This window comes from Lottia gigantea, assembly GCF_000327385.1.
Source record: "Lottia gigantea unplaced genomic scaffold LOTGIsca_128, whole genome shotgun sequence".
Lineage (NCBI taxonomy): Eukaryota > Metazoa > Mollusca > Gastropoda > Lottiidae > Lottia > Lottia gigantea.
This window is the reverse complement of record NW_008707390.1, coordinates 790,805-797,026: the sequence shown is the minus strand read 5'-3', so window position 1 is coordinate 797,026 and position 6,222 is coordinate 790,805.

The following is a 6,222-nucleotide window of genomic DNA, read 5'->3' as shown; positions in this document are numbered from 1 at the left end:
AGCGATCCTGTTATTATTTTCCGTAAGGAAACATAATAACGTTCCTGTCAAAAAAATAGTATGCCCACGCATGCGCAGGTTTCGCTTATTTACAGACAAGTTTGGCCATACATGATAATAACACAAAATTTACGTAAATTTACTGACAATTAATGACGTAATTGTTGTTAAATGACACAACAACCAAGATTATTTTACGTAAAATAACATATTTCGTTACTGCGGAACTAACATTCTGTTAATGTAAGAACAAAGTCCGTAAATCAACAGAAAAGTATGTATATCAGCAGAAATTTACGTATATCAACAGAAAATACAAGGTAAATTTCTGTAAAAAAAAACGATTGTTTGAGAGAATCGATACAAGTGAAATTATGATCAAAATTGAAATAATACAAATTAATTGTTATCATGTGTGAACTCATTTAGACCAAGTTCAAGAGTTCAATATGCTAATAAAAAAAACTGTTAAAAAAGTAAATTTAATGTTTGTACCATTTAATTCCTTTTGATCGTGGTCAATCAATATTTTATATACAGTCGAGTAATCTAATTTCGTGCTAACCTATTTTTCGTACATTTCCGGAAAGGATTAATAATTTACATGTGCGACCTCGCGTGACCACGGCATTTGGTTGTTTTGATAAACATGGGGTTTCTGTACAATGTTAGCTAGTAGAATGAATCCAATAGTTTCATGCAAGGTAAAATGTATTAATGTATACTTTGACAAATACAAAATGGCGGATTTCAGTTATTACCAAACGTCACAAGTTTTTATCGGCCGAATTTCCATATAATCCCAAGCTGTAATCGGAATTCTATGTGTCGTGTGCTAGAATGTAGTCCAACGAATGAAGTCACGTGATCAACTAGCGGATTCTGTGTCAGCAGAAAAATTCTATGGAACACCATGTGGGCCTTATTCTTATGTTGTTCCAGTGACTTTAGCAATAAATCACGCTACGCATCTTATTTTGTCAGTCACTATTTTTTTTAAATTATGATTCTTTGAAGGAATTGTCATTAGTTATAATGAATTGATATTAACGATAAATACTAAGAGAAGTTAAGTATACCACTGGGTATCCATACAATGTGTTTTTCTCGACTTATTTATAGATCAAACATTGTACACGAAAATAGGTGACGCACTTTGCCGCCGTCGTCGATTTGGTTACTCATGAAATATGGGTCAAGTGAGAGATTCATAAAGAAAATCGAAACAAACCAATTTTAATTATTTTGTAGAATATCTGAGGAAACATTGACGAAATCCTCGTATGTACAAAATAGGTTACACCACTGTATATGATTGACCACCAAGATAATTCAACACACTTGTTTCATTAAACACATTAATTTTCTCAAATTAGTATAAATATGAGTGAAATTATAGAGTTCCATAGTTCCAGTTATTTTTCATCTTACACCTCTTATATATATTTGAATCTTAACTAACTAGTTAAGGACAACAAATAAAGTAGTTGGTTTTTGTAAAGAAGTCTTCTCATATATACGGGGACTGGAACTGAACACTATCATATCACATTATACCTACACAATTATACTACCGTCAACACTATCAATATCTGTATCATTACTGACCTAGACTACATACTACTGTCAGATACTATTAATATATGTATTATTACTGACCTAGACTACACACTACAGTCAAACACTACCAATATCTATATTATTACTGACCTAGACTACATACTACAGTCACACACTATCAATATCTGTATTATTACTGACCTAGACAACATCCTACAGTCACACACTATCAATATCTGTATCATTACCGACCTCTACTACATACTACAGTCATACAATCATTTTAACAAAGTCAAGGGCAATAACTCAAAATCCGTTCATCTAAAATGCGTCAAGTTAGAACTTTCCCGAGATCTTATCAATTCTAATGATCACACCAAGATTCATCAGAATCGGTTGAAAACTGTAGATTAAATCCTGCTCACGAACTATTTTTAACAAATTTCAAGGCGTTCTAAGTCAAGGGCAATATCTCAAAAACCGTTCATCGAAAGTATGTCAAACTCGAACTTGACCGAGATCTTACCAATCTAAAGCATCACACCAAGTTTTATCAAAATCAGATGAAAACTGTAGTCTCTATAGTGCTCACAAGAAATGTTGACGGACGGGCGGACGGACCGACGGACAGGGGCGACGACAATATACGACCACATATTCATGTGTATAAAAACATCAAACTTAAGTTTAGCTTGGAAACATGATAAACTCTAAGCAGAGGCATAAATGTTAGTATCATCGGCAAAGAGGTCACAATTAGAATTCAGTCTCCAGGGCAAGGTATTTATAAAGATATTAAGGGGTTTGGGCGAAAGATCGTGGAACACCATACTGAATAAACCGTGGAGATGAAAGTTCTCCATTCACAAGTGTCGGATAGGACTGGAAAAAATCAGTCAGTTGATATTCTCGAACTGTCAACACCGATAATCACAAATCATCGTGAAACATTGAAACTAGCCAAACTTGCCTGTCAACATGTCCTACATTTCCTTCTGAACCGAGCAAAAAAGTCTGAATATTATCTTATATTTATATGTACAGTGCATCTGCAAGCAATCTTCTTCGTGAAATACGCCATTCTTAGTTCAGTTTTCCTCCACTGTTATTATATTAATGACATCGAATGATGAGAAGTTGGATAAAAGTATAGTAATATGTGATAACTTATCGTCGAAATTTAATCCTTTAAATCCATGTTTGAATTATCCGCCTTGGAATGTTAAAACGAAGACTAGTCTTTATAAGGTGCAATATAGAAAAGACATATAGAAATAGTGAGTAAAATGCCTAATTTGAACAATTGTTAATGGAATTATGCGATTTTCGTACATTTCTAGTACTTCTGAAGAATATTTACATACTTTCAAGATTCAAATAAACTAATATGGCGCAACTGTCCCTTTAATACACAGGATAAATATACAGAGTTCAAAATATTTTAGAATAATGCTGCAATTAGGCATGCAGATTGAAGAATATTGTTAGTTTTGTTGATAAATGACTCTCTTTGTAGTATATGGATTTAATATCTTATTCTATTAGTTCTCTTTCTAAATATTTCTCCCATATCTGTATTCCTTTAGGTTTTGAATAATACTTCTTTTTTTTAATATCCTATATATGTTTTGGTTTAATAGAATTTAGTCCATGTTTATAGGTTTTTACTAATTTGTTTGGGGATGGTTTTTGTTTCAATATTATCATTTGAAGGTTCATGAGGTAATTTTTTAACACAAGATATTCACTTAAAATGTTTGTTGATATGACTGTTGCCGAGTCTGGACATGAAATTTTTGTTATTATGATCTTCCCCAATAAATTAAGGTTGTATTTATCAAAAGAAATTTGAAACCTTTGGTAGTGAATCCATTGTTAACAACATTACATGTTATATCATGATATAAAATTTGTAATCATCTTTTCAAATCTTATTCGAAACCAAATATGTGTAGAACATGGAACAGAAAATCATGGTAAACACTATGAAAAGCTTTATGGAAATCTAAACCTACTTAATGCTGATTGACTGTTCTCTAGGAGGGCGTGTCTTTGATAGTATCAGTTCATTAACATGTTAAACTGTTATGTATATTATTTATGCGCCAGGCGATTGCCTTAAGTTGTTATATTAAATGAAATTTAACCACGTATTCGAGTTGATTTAATTTTAAGAAATGAACTGAACATTTTTTCAGTTTATTGATGTATAAACTGTATAAATAAAGGGTTTTTACGTACTATAAATATATAAACAGACAAAAACCTGTGTACACTTATGTACACCGCGTAGCGGTTTATGCATAAGTGTGCACAGGTTTTTTTTTTGTTTATACATCGATCAACTGCAAAAATGTTCAGGTCATTCCTGAAGTAGATTAATCGCTAATTTTGTCATAATGGCAGGCAGAAGTCTATTCAGAAGTCATAATGAGAAAAATTAATTTATTATCCCTCAATGTAAGAGGACTTCGAAATGATCTAAAGACGCATAGTAATTTGGCTGATGAAGAAATATGGACAAGAGAATGGGCCAGGTATACTTTTCTCACAGGCGTACAAATACATTAACATTGACTAAAAATGAAAATTAACATTAGGTATTCAGGGATATATTAAAATTGTAATTCGGTATAGAGTAGTGATTTGTTAGTTAAAATGAATATGTTTGTGGTTCGATATATATTGGTGATTTGTAAATCAATTTGAATATTTTATGTATAGAGGTTATCCTATGGCTACGAGTGGCATAAAGACCATTGCAACGAGTGATTTTCTGTGTTTTTGTTCCGCTCGCTTTTAATTATTTCTTCAACGTCGACAGAGGCAAACCTAGCAGACGCCATCTTCAGCGTTATTGACGTAAATGTGGATGCGTTAAATGTCTGCTTTTGGCCCGCCCATTGTTATTACTTAATATTATCAAATTTTGTAACTAGTCCTAAAGTGATATAGTATATAGTTGAATCTGGTGAAAATAGATTCGCTTTGTGATATGATGCTATGATATGAACTATGTCTTTAAACGTAAAAAATCGGTGGGTTCGTTTTGCCGCATTGTCCAACTTGCCGCACCGTGCCCAGAAAAACCACCTGTAAAACGAAACTAAAGGTTTCTGATAAAATGCGGAATGGCCATTTGTTTTACATGAAACGAAATATTTTAATATGGTGTCTCGCATAGAGTTTTATACGCCCACATCTCTCTATGTGGACGTATATTGTCGGCACGCCTGTCCGTCCGTCGGTTGGTTGGTCGGTCCGTCAACATTTGCTTGTAAACGCTCTAAAAACTAGTTTTTTTGATGGAATCAAATTAAATTCGGTATGTGTATACATATTCATAAAACGAAGATTAAGTTCGAATTTGAGCTATTTTCGACCGTTAGAAGCAAAGTTATTTTTTCTAGCACGAGAGTGACGTTATTGGCACGCAGTAGAGGGACATAACTCTTGTAAATTATTACCATATTTATTTATTGCACTTGTCTTGTTTCGTTTTATGGATTTATGTATTTTGTATCGTTTGTACTTGGTATTTATTTTATTCCAGATTTTACCATAAAACTATAGTTTCGAGTTCCCTAACAGGTCCAAATTATACATAATAAAAAAAAAGATGCGGGACAACAGATTAAAATATTTCGTTTCATGTAAAACAAATGGCCATTCCGGATTTTATCAGAAACCTTTAGTTTCGTTTTACATGTCGTTTTTGTGCAGTTGGGCACGATGCGGCAAGTTGGGCAATGCGGCAAAACGAACCCACCGGTAAAAAATTGTAATATGATTCCTGGTGATACAAAGTATGTGAATACTGTATAATACAATAGTTTAATATGTGAGTCGTAATAAGAGATACATAGCAGTTTACGAGAAGCTTGATATTTTTTAAATGGTACGTCACAAAGGCCCACGTCACATCTGTATTTTAAATCCGATTGAGCTCATTTCGGTGGTTATGTAGATTGATCGCACAAGATTAAAAGTTTAAAATAAAAGATTTATTTGAGGGAGTCGATAGAATTAGCGACAGACTTTGGCCTAGTTTTTGTTGGACTTTGCTTTCAGCAAAGTCCCAGTGTGTTATCGAAATGTCAATTCTTTTTTTTTTTTTTTGTGGGACTTTGCTTTCAGCAAAGTCCCAGTTTGTTATCGAAATGTCAATTCTTTTTTTTTTTTTTTTTTTTTTTTTTCGATTTTTACACACCTTCCTGAGCTTAGACTACAATAGTTGCAGCAACCATTCAACATTCACGAACCTTAGATATAGGCGACGATGTGCATAAATATATTTTGGATCTTTTTTGCAAAACCGGAAGTGCCACAGTTCAATATATGCAAGAATAGATAATCGGCTCTAGAAGTCGTATTTTTCGGTCGATTTTCTTTGGGTTTGCATTTTTGGAATCTACTGTTAAAATCTGAAAGAATAGCAGTTTCAAAATTTCAAAATTCGAAAATTTGTCGCAGACATTTTTTTTGCCAAATTTTGCATTTTTTTCATTTTTTTTGCTTTTTGTCTGATTAATCTGAAAAAAATTGAGCAAAGACAGTTTAAGAATGTAAACAAAATTGTACAGTCAAATTTTCAATTTCACTTCCGGTTTAAACAGGAAAACGATGTTCACTTCCGGTTGAATATCTTCCGGTGTAATTGTA